Genomic DNA, 17,486 nt, shown 5'->3' with positions numbered 1-17,486 from the left:
TGCATTCATGTTGCGTCAAGTTTCTGCCAGACTGGTTGATTCCCCAGTGAATGTCTGTCTAAATCACTTTGATGTTATTCTGAATTATTGTTTTAAGAATCGACTTCAACACTAACGTGAAAACAACAGAGCAGAAAGTACACAAACACACTTCACTTATGAATATTATATCCTCTTTCTGCCTATGTCTATGATGATATTAACGCACCCCCCTCCCCTATCAACATTTCCAGGTTACAGAATGGACCGTGTCCCGGAGAACCTTGACGCTATAGTGATTGGCAGCGGCATCGGTGGTCTGACAGCAGCGGCGGTTCTAGCCAAAGCAGGGAAGCGGGTTGTGGTTCTAGAACAGCATGACTAGGCTGTAGGCTGCACTCACAGAACCAGGGCTTTGAGTTTGACGTAGGTAAGAGCCTCTGTGACCGAACCGACCATGGACTACACTCAATAGGGCCTTAATGTGTATGTACATTGTAGATTTTACATTGTACACAGTAACCCAATCCAGAAATGGATATGTACTCAAGTTGATCGGTCTGGTAAGGTTCCTCTTGTTTGTTCATCTCAGTGAAAAAGCAGAGCTTGTTTCATTGAGTACTTACAAAGCGAAAACTAGTCTCTGGTGAGTGGTGACAGACGGCCAGAGGCCAGCGCTCACGCAAGAGTTGGTTCAGGGTTGCAGAGATTAAGCAAGAAGTAACGGCAAGTGGTGTTTGATCAACACAATCTAGGCACAATCATAAGGCAGGATCATTGGGTAGGATAAGCTTCTAATACATACACAAATGATCCAGCAAATATTCTCTCTCCACCTCCACCTCCATCAGGGATCCACTACCTGGGCCAGCTCCATGAGAACAGCATGTTTCGTGTGGCCCTGGACCAGATCAGTGAAGGTCAGATCCAGTTCACCAGGATGGAGCAGCACTTTGACACACTGATCCTAGGTCAGGGTGAAGGCCGCAGGGACTACCACATCCTCTCTGGGAAGACGGAGATGGCAGAGAGCCTGAAGAGGCAGTTTCCTGATGATGTGGAGGCCTTGAATGAATATTTCAAGTATATGAAGGTACTGTGTGTGCGTGTGTGTGTGTGTATGTGTGATTATAACCCCTCTCATGTCTCTCCATGCTGCAGAAGGCAGCTCGTCGCATCAATCTCCTGGCCGGCCTCAAGATGATGCCCATTTGGCTGGTACACTTCCTGGCTCGGACCGGCCTATTAGAGCGCATCTCCTCTGTGTTCCGCATGGCCATCACCAAACACACAGAGAAGATGGCCACTCTGACCAAGAACAAAGACCTACACGCCCTCTTCGCATACCTCGTCTATGGTCAGTCCCTATACACTTCCACTCCCAGGGTGAATTCCAATACGTTTTTATTGGACAACTATTTTCCGAACTGAACTGACACACTCTTGCTAGTTTACAACCTAGTCCTAGAACATACTGAGTGCTGTTATGTGACATTTAATTGGATGTCCCTGACTGTGTTTCCCCTGCTGGTAGGTGTTCCCCCTAAGGAATCCAGTTTCCTAATGAATACTCTACTGCTGCAGCACTAGAAGAGGGGAGCCTACTACCCCATTGGAGGGGCCAGTGAGATCGCCTTCCACATCATCCCAGTCATCCGGAAGGCAGGTGGCGCTGTGCTGGTCAGAGCCCCTGTACAGAGGGTCCTTCTGAATGAGGAGAGCTCAGTGTATGGTCAGTATCTAGTTCAGGGGGGAAAGCACTAAAGCAATGACTCATTTTACTATTAGATATGCTTACTGTTGACCATCTTCTATGGGAGTCTTTGGCATTACATTAGACTCATTGTAAAGTGAGTAGTTGGCCTATGACCCCTGACCTCTGGTTGTCAGGTGTGATGGTAAGGAAAGGGCAGGAGGAGGTGGAGGTGTTGGCTCCGGTGGTCATCTCCAACGCTGGCATCTTCAACACCTTTGAGAAGTTCCTGCCCCCAGAGATACAGGCCAAGCCGAGTGAGTGGTGGTGGTCATGAATTGTACTGAACTCTAACCATGCTGAACTTTTACTGAAACATCAGGAAACAGGTTGAAACATCAGAAAACATGTGACGAGTACTAGTGTTTGACTAATTTGGACTAATCAGATGTGTTCTATGTTCCCAGACATCTTATACTTTAAGGGCGTTAACCACAGTATTATATGCCTTTTTTTTTAAATCACATGTAGTCTTATTTAAGAGTACAGTTGAAGTCGGATTTTACATACACCTTAGCCAAATACATTTAAACTCCGTTTTTCACAATTCCTGACATTTAATCCTAGTAAAAATTCCCTGTCTTAGGTCAGTTAGGATCACCACATTATTTTAAGAATGTGAAATGTCAGAATAATAGTAGCGAGAATGATTTCTTTCAGCTTTTATTTCTTTCATCACATTCCCAGTGGGTCAGAAGTTTACATACACTCAATTAGTATTTGGTAGCATTGCCTTTAAATTGTTTAACTTGGGTCAAATGTTTCGGGTAGCCTTCCACAAGCTTCCCACAGTACATTGGGTGAATTTTGGCCAGGTTTGTAGGCCTCCTTGCTCGCACACGCTTTTTCAGTTCTGCCCACAAATGTTCTATAGGATTGAGGTCAGGGCTTTTTGATGGCCACTCCAATACCTTGACTTTGTTGTCCTTAAGCCATTTTGCCACAACTTTGGAAGTATGCTTGGGGTCATTGTCCATTTGGAAGACTCATTTGCGACCAAGCTTTAACTTCCTGACTAATGTCTTGAGATGTTGCTTCAATATATCCACATAATTTTCCTTCCTCATGATGCCATCTATTTTGTGAAGTGCACCAGTCCCTCCTGCAGCAAAGCACCCCCACAGCATGATGCTGCCACCCCCGTGCTTCACGGTTGGGATGGTGTTCTTTGGCTTGCAAGCAACCCCCTTTTTCCTCCAAACATAACGATGGTCATTATGGCCAAACAGTTATATTTTTGTTTCATCAGACCAGAGGACATTTCTCCAAAAAGTACGATCTTTGTCCCCATGTGCAGTTGCAAACCGTAGTCTGGCTTTTTTATGGCGGTTTTGGAGCAGTGGCTTCTTCCTTGCTGAGCGGCCTTTCAGGTTATGTCGACATAGGACTTGTTTTACTGTGGATATAGATACTTTTGTACCTGTTTCCTCCAGCATCTTCACAAGGTCCTTTGCTGTTGTTGTGGGCTTGATTTGCACTTTTTGTCCCAAAGTACGTTCATCTCTAGGCGACAGAACGTGTCTCCTTCCTGAGCGTTATGATGGCTGCGTGGTCCCATGGTGTTTACACTTGAGTACTATTGTTCGTACAGATGAACGTGGTACCTTCAGGCGTTTGGAAATAGCTTCCAAGGATGAACCAGACTTGTGGAGGTCTACAATTTTTTTTCTGAGGTCTTGGCTGATTTCTTTTGATTTTCCCATGATGTCAAGCAAAGAGGCACTGAGTGTGAAGGTAGGCCTTGAAATACATCCACAGGTAAACCTCCAATTGACTCAAATGATGTCAATTAGCCTATAAGAAGCTTCTAAAGCCATGACATCATTTTCTGGAATTTTCCAAGTTGTTTAAAGACAGTGTATGTCAACTTCTGACCCACTGGAATTATGATACAGTGAATTATAAGTAGATGTCCTAACCGACTTGCCAAAACTATAGTTTGTTAACAAGAAATGTGTGGAGTAGTTGAAAAACAAGTTTTAATGACTCCAACCAAAGTGTTGGGCGGCGCACAATTGGCCCAGCGTCATCCAGGGTAGGGGAGGGAATGGCCGGCAGGGATGTAGAGCATGGCGTTTGCAACGCCAGGGTTGTGGGTTCAATTCCCACGGGGGGCCAGTATGAAAAATAAATAAAAAGATAATGTAAGTCGCTCTGGATAAGAGCGTCTGCTAAATGACTAAAATGTAAATGTAAATGTAAATGTATGTAAACTTCTGACTTCAACTGTATGTGTAATGTTTTGATTGTAGGATGGAGCGCTACAGCTCTCTAAGCCGAGAGGAGGTTGGTGGGGAACATCCCCATGATGTTCATTCATTTCCCCTCTACCAAAGACCCCACCTCCAGTACCCGCCATCCAGGTAGGTTGCCTCAACAACACACACCTGCACCAATAATACATCAATCACATTTTATTTGTCACATGCTTCGTAAACAACAGGTGTAGACTAACAGTGAAATGCTTCCTATATAGACTATAACACAGTATTTGAATTCATAGAGCACCCATCACACCCACGGAAACTCGGAAAAGACTGAGAGTAAAGCATAGTAAATCAAATAAAACATTTGAGATGAACAGTGATGAACAGTACTTCAATGCTACTGACTAAGGTCAATTTTCATACAAAAAAGGCAGATAGTTTAAGATATTGGGCTCCCGAGTGGCACAGCAGTCTAAGACACTGCATCTCAGTGTCACTACAGACCCCCTGGTTCGATTCCAGGCTGTATCACAACTGGCCGTGATTGGGAGTCCCATAGGGCGGCGCACAATTGGCCCAGCATCGTCCGGGTTTGGCCGGTGTAGGCCGTCATTGTAAATAAGAATTTGTTCTTAACTGACTTGCCTAGTTAAATAAAGGTTAAATAAAATAAAATAAATAATTAATTAATTATGCATAGTTCAAATGATTGTGTTCTAAGACTCTCTCTCCACCTCCTGGGAAGTCCTGTATGACTATCTTGACCATGGCTAAGTTTGAGTGGTATGAGGACTGGAAAGATACCAAGCTAAACAAGAGAGGGTCCGATTACAAAGACCTGAAGATGAGCTCCTAGACTGGGCATTGGTCGTCTTCCCTCAGCTCAGGGATAAGGTACTTTGAAAATCTTGCCAAAATATATTGTCATATTAAATTTACTGATGTATACAGTAGAGTAGAGTTTCTTGGACAATCCAAAGAGGCATTATAATTTGTTCATTGTGCTTGAAATCAAGTCTTATTTGAGGCAATAAAGTAAAAGTCCAATTGTAATGATACCAGCACAAGATGTTGAAAAGACATTGAAAATACGTATTTTTGGTTGAAAGTCATTGATAAAACATCTTTCAACCAATTCTGCTCACTGGGTACCTTGTGTCTCTCTATAGGTGGTGTATATGGAGGCTTCCACGCCCCTGACCAACATGCACTACCTGGGCGCCCCGCGTGGGGAGATGTATGGGGCTGAACACAACCTGGACCGCTTCAGCCCAGAGACGGTGGCCAGAACCCGACCCACCACGCCCGTCAATGGACTCTACCTCACCAGTGAGAGAGAAATTGATCACTGTGCTAGTATTTGAGTTGTATTTGAGTACATTGGTCACAAAGGCAGCACAAGGTGATGCTTGACTGTGGCAGTTCAATGAGTTAGTCAGTAGAGTAATATGCAAGAACTGAAAGTCATTTTAAGGAACTTCCATGGATAATACTATTTCTGGTCTATGCTAGACGGTTCTACACATTGTACAAACTTACCGTCAGTAGTTTTCATATCAGCAAACCCTTTATCTTGTTCTGAACCCCAGGCTAGGACGTGTTCTGTAACGGGATGGCCGGTGCTTTGCACGGAGGAATCCTGTGTGCCTCGACAGTTCTGCACCGTATTCTCAACATGGACCTCCTAGCTCTGAAGAAACAGCTCAAAAAGCAGACCCGTGAAAAGTCTCGTAACAAGGCCTGAGAAACCATTTGGACACAGCACTGACCACAGTCAAAATCATTATATAAACCAATATCATGTAGTTACGTACGTTATGTCAAATTCCTTCACCCTATCAATTTCATGTAACAGTGCCAATTTGTCTAATATTGAAATAAAATACTGTATCTTTCTTTATTACCTGTTATGGTCACGTGTTGCCATCTCCTTAGCCTTGTTTGATGATGTTCGAAAAAAAAATGGCATCACTGGATTCCCCCCCAGTTGTGAATGTTTACTACTCTTTAGTCAGATCACACCAGGCAGAAACATGGGTGTGTTTTATGCTTTGTTTCCATTGAAGTGCTTCTGTAGAACAGACACAACTCATTAAGGTGCACTTTGCCCCCTGAAAATCTATTACATTCGTCCCCTCCATTGTAACCATGTAATGTTGTTCTTGTTATACCTATAACTCTTACACCGTTGTTACACTACTGTAACTTTTGCACCTAGTACTGTAGCCAGCCACCAGGTAGGTTTCAGCTCGTTCTGTTCTGTCGACTCAAATGCAGATAGGAGAGAATAAGTCACGCTCACTGCACCTCACGTCTCAGTACAAACACTGTGTTGTGAACTGGACTTTGAACTCCCATGCCATTAAAAACACTTAAACATTCACAAGTATTACAGTGCATTCGGAAAGTATTCAGACCCCTTGACTTTGTCCACATGTTGTTACGTTACTGCCTTATTCTAAAATTGATTAAATTGCCTCCCGAGTGGCGCAGTGGTCTAAGGCACTGCATTGCAGTGCTAGCTGTGCCACTAGAGATCCTGGTTCGAATCCAGGCTCTGTCGTAGCCAGCCGCGACCGGGAGACCCATGGGGCGGCGCACAATTGGCCCAGCGTCGTCTAGGGTAGGGGAGGGAATGGCCGGCAGGGGATGTAGCTCAGTTTGTAGAGCATGGCGTTTGCAACGTCAGGGTTGTGGGTTCGATTCCCACGGGGGGTATAAAAAATAAAAAATAAAAGTAATGTATGCACTAACTGTAAGTCGCTCTGGATAAGAGCGTCTGCTAAATTACGTAAATGTAAATCAAGCTACACACAATACCCCATAATGACAAAGCAAAAACAGATTTTTAGATTTTTTTGCACATTTTTTATTTTATTTTTAACAACTTTAATATTACATTTACATAAATATTCAGACCATTTACTCAGAACTTTGTTGAATCACCTTTTGCAGAAATTACAGTCTCGAGTCTTCTTGGGTATGACGCTACAAGCTTGGCACACCTGTATTAGTGGAGTTTCTCCCATTCTTCTCTGCAGATCATCTCAAGCTCTGTCAGGTTGGATGGGGAGTGTCGCTGCACAGCTATTTTCAGGTCTCTCCAGAGATATTAGATCGGGTTTAAATCCGGGCTCTGGCTGGGCCACTCACTCAAGGACATTCAGAGACTTGTCCCGAAGCCACTCCTGCATTGTCTTGGCTGTGTGCTTAGGGTCATTGTCCTGTTGGAAGGTGAACCTTCGCCCCAGTCTGAGGTCCTGAGCACTCTGGAGCAGGTTTTCATCAAGGATCTCTCTGTACTTTCCTCTGTTCATCTTTCTGTCGATCCTGACTAGTTTCCCAGTCCCTGCCGCTGAAAAACATCCCCACAGCATGATGCTGCCACCACCATGCTCACCGTAGGGATGGTGCCAGGTTTCCTCCAGATGTGACGTTTGGTTTTCAGGCCAAATAGTTCAATATTGGTTTCATCAGACCAGAGAATCTTGGTTCTCATGGTCTGAGTGTCTTTATGTACCTTTTGGCAAACTCCAAGCGGGCTGTCATGTGCCTTTTACTGAGGAGTGGCTTCCGTTTGGCCACTCTACCATAAAATCCTGATAGGTGGAGTGCTACAGAGATGGTTGTCCTTCTGGAAGGTTCTCCCATCTCCACAGAGGAACTCTACAGCTCTGTCAGAATGACCATCGGGTTCTTGTTCACCAAGGCCCTTCTCCCCCGATAGCTCAGTTTGGCTGGGCGGCCAGCTCTTGGTGGTTCCAAACTTCTTCCATTTAAGAATGGTGTTCTTGGGGACCTTCAATGCTCCAGAAATGTTTTGGTACCCTTCCCCAGATCTGTGCCTCGACTCAACCGGTCTAAAAGCTCTATGGACAATTCCTTCGACCTCAAGGCTTGTTTTTTGCTCTGACATGCTCTGTCAAATGTGGGACCTTATATAGACAGGTGTGTGCCTTTCCAAATCATGTCCATTCAATTGAATTTACAACAGGTGGACTCCAATCAAGTTGTCAAAACATCTCAAGGATGATCTATGGAAACAGGATGTACCTGAGCTCAATACATGAGCTCGAGTCTCATAGCAAAAGGTCTGAATAAATAAGTATTTCTGTTTTTTATTTTTAATACATTTGCAAAAATTTCTAAAAACCTGTTTTTGCTTTGCCATTATGGGGTATTGTGTGTAGATTGTTGAGGACAGATTTTTATTTAATCCATTTTATAATAAGGCTGTAACTTCACAAAATGTGGAAAAAGTACTTTCCGAATGCACTTTATACTATTTTTATTTTTTTAATTTTTTAATTTAACCTTTATTTAACCAGGTAAGCCAGTTGAGAACAAGTTCTCATTTACAACTGCGACCTGGCCAAGATAAAGCAAAGCAGTGCGATCAAAACAACAACACAGAGTTACATATGGGGTAAACAAAACATAAAGTCAAAAATACAACAGAAAATATATATACAGTGTGTGCGAATGTAGTAAATTGTGGAGGTAAGGCAATAAATAGGCCATAGTTCAAAATAGTTACAATTTCGTGTTAACACTGGAATGATAGATGTGCAAAAGATGATGTGCAAATAGAGATACTGGGGTGCAAATTAGCAAAATAAATAACAATATGGGGATGAGGTAGTTGGATGGGCTAATTACAGATGGGCTGTGTACAGGTGCAGTGATCGGTAAGCTGCTCTGACAACTGACGCCTAAAGTTAGTGAGGGAGATAAGAGTCTTCAGCTTCAGAGATTTTTGCAGTTCGTTCCAGTCATTGGTAGCAGAGAACTGGAAGGAATGGCGGCCAAAGGAGGTGTTGGCTTTGGGGATGACCAGTGAGATATACCTGCTGGAGCGCAGACTACGGGTGGGTGTTGCTATGGTGACCAGTGAGCTAAGATAAGACAGGGATTTGCCTAACAGTGATTTATAGATGACCTGGAGCCAGTGGGTTTGGCGACGAATATGTAGTGAGGGCCAGCCAACAAGAGCGTACAGGTCACAATGGTGTGTAGTATATGGGGCTTTGGTGACAAAACGGATGGCACTGTGATAGACTATATCCAATTTGCTGAGTAGAGTGTTGGAGGCTATTTTGTAAATGACATCGCCAAAGTCAAGGATCGGTAGGATAGTCAATTTTACGAGGCCATGTTTGGCAGCATCAGTGAAGGAGGCATTGTTGCGAAATAGGAAGCCGATTCTAGATCTAACTTTTGATTGGAGATGCTTAATGTGAGTCTGGAAGAAGAGTTTACAGTCTAACCAGACACCTACGTATTTGTAGTTGTCCACATACTCTAGGTCAGACCCGCCGATAGCAGCGTTCGGTTGAAGAGCATGCATTTAGTTTTACTAGTGTTTAAGAGCAGTTGGAGGCTACGGAAGGAGTGTTGTATAGCGTTGAAGCTTGTTTGAAGGTTTGTTAACACAGTGTCCAATGAAGGGCCAGATGTATACAAAATGGTGTTGTCCACATAGAGGTGGATCCGAGCGTCACCAGCAGCAAGAGCAACATCATTGATATAAACAGAGAATAGAGTCGGCCCGAGAATTGAACCCTGTGGCACCCCCATAGAGACTGCCAGAGGTCCAGACAACAGGCCCTCCGATTTGACACATTGAACTCTATCTGAGAAGTAGTTGGTGAACCAGGCGAGACAGTCATTTGAGAAACCAAGGCTATTTAGTCTGCCAATAAGAATGCGGTGGTTGACAGAGTCGAAAGCCTTGGCCAGGTCGATGAAGACGGCTGCGCAGTACTGTCTTTTATCGATCGCGGTTATGATATCGTTTAGGACCTTGAGCGTGGCTGAGGTGCACCCATGACCAGCTCGGAAACCGGATTGCATAGCGGAGAAGGTACGGTGGGATTCGAAATGGTCAGTGATCTGTTTGTTAACTTGGCTTTCAAAAACTTTTGAAAGGCAGGGCAGGATGGATATAGGTCTGTAACAGTTTGGCTCTAGAGTGTCACCCCCTTTGATTTCGGCGGCTAGTTTTAGAAAGAAAGGGTCCAGATTGTCTAGCCCAGATGATTTGTAGGGGTCCAGATTTTGCAGCTCTTTTAGAACATCAGCTGTCTGGATTTGTGTGAAGGAGAAGCGGGGGGGGCATGGGCAAGTTGCAGCGGAGGGTGCAGAGCTGGTGGCCGGGGTAGGGGTAGCCAGGTGGAAAGCATGGCCAGCCGTAACAAAATGCTTGTTGAAATTCTCGATTATTGTAGATTTATCGGTGTTGACAGTGTTTCCAAGCCTCAGTGCAGTGGGCAGTTGGGAGGAGGTGCTCTTATTCTCCATGGACTTTACAGTGTCCCAAAACTTTTTGGAGTTAGTGCTACAGGATGCAAATTTCTGTTTGAAAAAGCTAGCCTTTGCTTTCCTAACTGATTGTGTATATTGGTTCCTGACTTCCCTGAAAAGTAGCATATCGCGGGGGCTGTACGATGCTAATGCAGTACGCCACATGATGTTTTTGTGCTGGTCAAGGGCAGTCAAGTCTGAGGAGAACCAGGGGCTATATCTGTTCTTAGTTCTGAATTTTTTGAATGGGACATGCTTATTTAAGATTGAGACAAAAGCACTTTTAAAGAACAACCAGGCATCCTCTACTGACAGAATGAGGTTAATATCCATCCAGGATACCGGGCCAGGTCAATTAGAAAGGCCTGCTCGCTAAAGTGTTTTAGGGAGCGTTTGACAGTGATGAGGGGTGGTCGTTTGACCGTGGACCCATTAAGGACGCAGGCAATAAGGCAGTGATCACTGAAATCCTGGTTGAAAACAGTGGAGGTGTATTTAGAGGGTAAATTTGTCAGGATGATATCTATGAGGGTGCCCATGTTTACAGATTTTGGGTTGTACCTGGTAAATTCGTTGATCATTTGTGTGAGATTGAGGGCATCTAGTTTAGATTGTAGGTTGGCCGGGGTGTTAAGCATATCCCAGTTTAGGTCACCAAGCAGTACGAACTCTGAGGATAGATGGGGGGCAATCAGTTCACATATGGTATCCAGTGCACAGCTCGGGGCTGATGGGGGTCTGTAGCAAGCGGCAACAGTGAGAGACTTATTTCTGGAAAGGTGGATTTTTAGAAGTAGAAGCTCAAACTGTTTGGCCACAGACCTGGATAGTATAATAGAGCTCTGCAGGCTATCTCTACAGTAGATTGCAACCCGACCCCCTTTGGCAGTTCTATCGAGATGGAAAATGTTGTAGTTGGGGATGGACATTTCTGAATTTTTGGTGGCCTTCCTAAGCCAGGATTCAGACACTGCTAGAACATCAGGGTTGGCGGAGTGTGCTAATGCAGTGAATAACTCAAACTTAGGGAGGAGGCTTCGTATGTTAACGTGCAAAAAAACAAGGCTTTTACGGTTACAGAAGTCAACAAATGATAACGCCTGGGGAGTAGGAGTGATACTGGGGGCTACAGGGCCTGGGTTAACCTTTACATCACCAGAGGAACAGAGGAGGAGTATAATAAGGATACGGCTAAAGGCTTTAAGAACTGGTATTCTAGTGCGTTGGGAACAAAGAATAAAAGGGGCAGATTTCCGGGCGTTGTAGAATAGATTCAGGGCATTATGTACAGACAAGGATATGGAAGGATATGAGTACAGTGGAGGTAAACCTAAGCTTTGGGTAACAATGAAAGAGATAGCATCACTGGAGGCACCGATTGAGTCGGTCTCCGCTTGTATGGGGGGTGGGACAAAGGAGCTGTCTAAGGCAGGTTGAGCTGGGCTGGGGGCTCTACAGTGAAATAGTACAATAAGAAATAAACGAAACAGCAATAAGCAAGGCATATTGACATGGGAGAGAGGCATAAAGCAATCACAGGTGTTATTCGAGAGAGCTAAGACAACAGCTGGTAATGGCGACAAAGTTTGTGCTGAGGCTAAACATAAACAGGATGCGGTAATGTATAAAGGAACAGTCCAGCAGGCATCAGCTGTATAGCTGAGTTATCATAAGGTCTGGTGAACAGCAATAGGAGAGTTCGGAGGTAGTTCGGGGGCTGCTACAGCACTGGCGAGCAAGAGGCCCGGCTTGCGTGTGCTAGCGGGCCGGGGCTAGCAGATGGATCTTCGTGGTCGACGTCGTAACAGGAAGCCTGTTGAAACCACATCAGACGATTTCGTCGGCAAACCAGTCGTGTTGGATCGGCGGGGCTCCGTGTCAACACTAGGAGGTCCCGTCCGGTTGATAGAGAGGTAGATAGCCGGGAGATGGGCCTGGCTCGAGGCTAGCTCAAGGCTAACTGGTGATTGCTAAGGGGCAATGGTAATTAGCCAACGACAACAGCCATTTGGTTGCAGCTAGCTGGTTGTGATGATCCGGTGTTAGAGGTCCAGTGATTCCGGCAGAAAATCCTATATGCTCTGGGTCGATAGCACACTGTGCAGACTGGCAGACAAATTGTCCAGGCTAGAGCTAGAGCTGGCTGGTGGGTAGTGCAGGCCACGGACAATGGTGAAGACGCTAACCGTGGCTAATAGCAAGTAGCTAGCTAGCTGGCTACCACAGCCATTCGGTTACAGCTAGACTAGTTTCAGCTTAAGGTTCTTGATAAAAGTTATAAATAAATAATATAATCCTTTCCACGTTGGGTGAGGCGGGTTGCAGGAAAGTATATTTATTTAGTTAAAGCATTAAAAGTAAAATTGAGAAATATGTATACAAAATACACCAAAAATAAAATCAAAAAACTGGCAAGGACACTACAGAAAACACGACCGTGCTGCTACGCCATCTTGGAATCTTTATTCCCAATGTCAAAAAAGTTCAAATAATGTACCATATTACACAACAAGGTCCATGACACTGATAATTATTATTTATTTATTATTATAATATTAATAAACTATTCTGAGTTACACTTTGAAAAATACGATTTGAAATAATTTACACACTGGTATGTACAGATTGGTAGCTATAGCAACTACACAACCCCATTCGATCTATTGTCCCCAACTTCTGCTTTGCCGTACACACTTTCATAGACGTCCAAACCCTTGCTGAAGTCATAAATTGCTTTTCTTTATGGTCTCCAAACCTTCCACCTCACACCCCCATTCCATAATCCCAAGGACCAAGTCTCTGGGGTATCCATGTCCAGCTTCAGGATCCCCACTCCACATACCATATTCTGCCATATTCTGTGCTATTTATCCCTTAGAGTCTGTGGCCTCAGGCCTCCCCCTCACCGGCTTCCCAAGGTGGTACGGTCCTATGGTTGGGGTTCAGGAGGCGCCGAGTAAGGTTGCAGGGGGGAAACAGGTGTGTTGGAGACCTCAGAGTAGGCTGGAGGAAGCTCTGTGTGGATAAAGTCTGGCTTCATCTCCACCTAGAAAAAATGAGATCAGAAGTGGATGAATAGATGAGAAACACTGAGATTCCAAAATAGTTACAATACAGTGTTTTACTCAAAAAGTGTGAATAAAACGTCATTTTAAAGTTGTAAACCCCACTGTACGGTACAATTTGCACCTCATGTTTAGGACGGACTATTACCTCATTGTAGGCAGGAGGTGGGCTGTAGAACTCTGAGGTGCTGTAGCGAGGAGGCCTGTGGATGTCTTCATTGTCATAAGATACTGCGGGGAATGGAATGACATAGATGGAGGGCCTGTCTCGTCTCTCCTCCCGGTCCAGTTGCTCCTCACGGGCCCGGTGGAAGGCCTTACAGAAGGCTGTGCAGCAGATGATGGTGATGCCAAATGTGATCAACGGGATGAAGATTCTAAGGGAAGAGAATGTAATTGGTTGGTGAATTTCTCATTGCTGTAGGAGCCATGACAAGATACAGGCAAGGTCTATTTCAGTGTGTGCGTGCGTGTGTCCTAGACCGATATGAATGTGGACAGGAATGGGACTCAAATCAAATCAAATTCTATTTGTCAAATGCGCCGAATACAAAAGGTCTAGACCTTACCGTGAAATGCTTACTTAGAGTTAAAAAATATACACTTAAATATTTACTCAATAAACTAAAGTAAAAAAATCAAATCAAATCAAAAAGTAACACAAGAAAATTACATAACAATAACGAGGCTATATACAGGGGGTACCGGTACCGAGTCAATGTGCGGGGGTACAGGTTCGTCAAGATAATTTGTAAAGTGACTATGCATAGATAATAAACAGTGAGTAGCAGCAGTGTAAAAATTTAAACAGTCCAGGTGGCCATTTGATTAATTGTTCAGCAGTCTTATGGCTTGGGGGTAGAAGCTGTTAAGGAGCCTTTTGGTCCTGGACTTGGCGCTCTGGTACCGCTTGCCGTGCGGTAGCAGAGAGAGCAGTCTATGACTTGGATGACTGGAGTCTTTGACACATTTTTGGGCCTTCCTCTTACCGCCTAGTATATAGGTCCTGGATGGCAGGAAGCTTGGCCCCAGTGATGTACTTGGCCGTACTCACTACCCTCTGTAGCACCTTACGGTCACATGCCGAGCAGTTGCCATACCAGGCGGTGATGCAACCGGTCAGGATGCTCTCTATGGTGCAGCTGTATAACTTTTTGAGGATCTGGGGACCCATGCCAAATCTTTTCAGTGTCCTGAGGGGGAAAAGGTGTTGTCGTGCCCTCTTCACAACTGTCTTGGTGTGGTTGGACCATGATAGTTTATTGGTGATGTGGACACCAAGGAACTTGAAACTCTCGACCCCCTCCACTTCAGCACCGTCAATGTTAATGGGGGCCTGTTCGGCCCTCCTTTTCCTATAGTCCACGATTAGCTCATTTGTCTTGCTCAAATTAGCTCATTTGTCTTGCTCCTCCCTATAGGTTGGCTCATCGTTGTCGGTGATCAGGCCTACCACTGTTGTGTCGTCAGCAAACTTAATGATGGTGTTGGAGTCGTGCTTGGCCAAACAGCTGTGGGTGAACATGGAGTACAGGAGGGGACTAAGCACGCACCCCTGAAGGGCCCCCGTGTTGAAGATCAGTGTGGCAGATGTGTTGTTGCCTACCCTTACCACCTGGGGGCGGCCCGTCAGGAAGTCCAGGATCCAGTTTCAGAGGGAGGTGTTTAGTCCCAGGGTCTTTAGCTTAGTGATGAGCTTTGTGGGCACTATGGTGTTGAACACTGAGCTGTAGTCAATGAACAGCATTCTAACGTATGTGTTATTTTTGTCCAGGTGGGAAAGGGCAGTGTTGAGTGCGATTACGATTGCGTCATCTGTGGATCTGTTGGGGCGGTATGCGAATTGGAGTGGGTCTAGGGTTTCCGGCATGATGGTGTTGATGACCAGCATTTCAAAGCACTTCATGGCTACCGACGTGAGTGCTACGGGGCGGTAATCATTTAGGCAGGTTACCTTCGCTTTCTTGGGCACAGGGACTATGGTGGTCTGTTTGAAACATGTAGGTATTACAGACTCGGTCAGGGAGAGGTTGAAAATGTCGGTGAAGACACTTGCCAGTTGGTCCGCGCATTCATTGAGTACACGTCCTGGTAATCCGTCTGGCCCGCGGCTTTGTGAATGTTGACCTGTTTAATGGTCTTGCTCACATTGGCTACGGAGAGCGGGATCACACAGTCGTCCGGAACAGCTGGTGCTCTCATGCACGCTTCAGTGTTGCTTGCCTCGAAGCGACCAAAAAAGGCATTTAGCTCGTCTGATAGGCTTGCGTCACTGGGCAGCTCGCAGCTGGGTTTCCCTTTGAAGTCCATCATAGTTTTCAAGCCCTGCCACATCCGACGAGCATCAGAGCCGGTGTTGTAGGATTCAATTTTAGTCCTGTATTGACGCTTTGCTGTTTGACGGTTCGTCTGAGGGCATAGCGGGATTTCTTATAAGCATCCAGATTAGTGTCCCGCTCCATGAAAGCGGCAGCTCTAGCCTTTAGCTTGGTGCGGATGTTGCCTGTAATCCATGTTTTCTGGTTGGGAAATGTACATACGGTCACAGTGGGGACGACGTCGTCGATGCACTTATTGATGAAACCGGTGACTGAGGTGTATACTCCTCAATGCCATTGGATGAATCCCGGAACATATTCCAGTCTGTACTAGCAAAACAGTCCTGTAGCTTATTATCTGCGTCATCTGACCACTTCCGTATTGAGCGAGTCACTGGTACTTCCTGCTTTAGTTTTTGCTTGTAAGCAGGAATCAGGAGGATATAATTATGGTCAGATTTGCCAAATGGAGGGCGAGGGAGAGCTTTGTATGCATCTCTGTGTGTGGAGTAAAGGTGGTCTAGATTATTTTTTTCCTCTGGTAGAAATGAGGTAAAACGGATTTAAGTTTGCCTGCATTAAAGTCCCTGGCCACTAGGAGTGCCGCTTCTGGATGAGCATTTTCTTGTTTGCTTATGGCCTTATACAGCTCATTGCGTGCGGTCTTAGTGCCAGCATCGGTTCATGGTGGTAAATAGACAAACAATGCAAAAAATAAATAAAAATAGCACAGTTGGTTAGGAGCCCGTAAAACTGCAGCCATCCCCTCCGGCACCATTATCATTATCACTAGGACTCTTACCCTAAAATGGGAAATGTGTCTTGTATCGGCATCTTGTGAAGTTAACACCTGTACCTCAGTAGAAACCTGCAAGGAGAAACACATCACCTTAGTTTTACTTTTTCTCCTCCCAATCGAATAATCAATGATTTTCACATGTATTGAATGCAACATCTACTTGATGTCATCATCTTTGTAATCCAACTTTTTGCCCTCTAATGTCAGCCATCTGATAAACTGAACGGCTGTTGAGAAACCCTTCTGTCCTAAAGTAACTTTCCCACTGTCTGATCACAGCCAGTAATGATGGAGATATATTCAGTTCACTGTGAAGCACTGACATACTGCTGATAATGACTTGGTTATCTGTTGAAGATGTAATTGGTTAACAGTCAACAAAAATAGGTAATTGGTGAGTCAACAGATTGGATAGTCCACAATATCAATTTGGCTTTATTAATTGGTTCCTCTTCTTTGACCACATCACTGTTTGTCAGTGATCAATGTAATCTGGAACCATCCATTGAATGAGTCTACTGATAATAGATCTCTGTTGCCATATCAACTGAGGGCACTAATGTACAAGAACAGAAGGTACTTGAAAATAACTTTGAGGAGTCAAAAGCCCATCTGAGGTATTTCCATTGTTAATAAACAATGACATTTTGAAAATTGGGTAAAGTTATGGTTCACATTTTCATAAGGGATTGAGGCACATAGCTGAATCTACATAGCAGATTCTGTGGAACTAATGATTATTTAATCAATGGCTATTAAGTGTGAATAGAATTTAGATCATCAGTAATTTGCCTCTTTCTAGGACACTGTCTTCCAGTGGAAAGTCAAGTGGAATTTTAACATACAACTAGTTATGTTAAAGCCTAGATCAAACACCCAGTAAGATAGATAAGATAGTACCATGCATCAGCACATTTTTGGGGGGTGGTAAACCTACAGGCAGTGCATTGACAATGATCAAACATTGCTGTTGTTTTTTTCCATTCTATGTGAAAGAGCTCCCACCTGAATTCACATTAATTTAATAGGGTTTGCCATAACTGAATGGCAAAACACACCCTG

The 17,486-nt window shown here is 44.6% G+C and overlaps 1 pseudogene; it reads left to right on the top strand.

Annotated features, from left to right (window-relative positions):
- The window catches only part of LOC121551728, a 7,772-nt pseudogene extending 2,089 nt beyond the window's left edge, over positions 1–5,683 (top strand).
- Positions 5,684–17,486: the final 11,803 nt, after the last annotated feature.

The sequence above is a fragment of the Coregonus clupeaformis genome, chromosome 35 (assembly GCF_020615455.1).
Source record: "Coregonus clupeaformis isolate EN_2021a chromosome 35, ASM2061545v1, whole genome shotgun sequence".
NCBI classification, from domain to species: domain Eukaryota; kingdom Metazoa; phylum Chordata; class Actinopteri; order Salmoniformes; family Salmonidae; genus Coregonus; species Coregonus clupeaformis.
The sequence above is the reverse complement of the archived record's forward strand: the minus strand, read 5'-3'. Positions and strand labels throughout refer to the sequence as shown.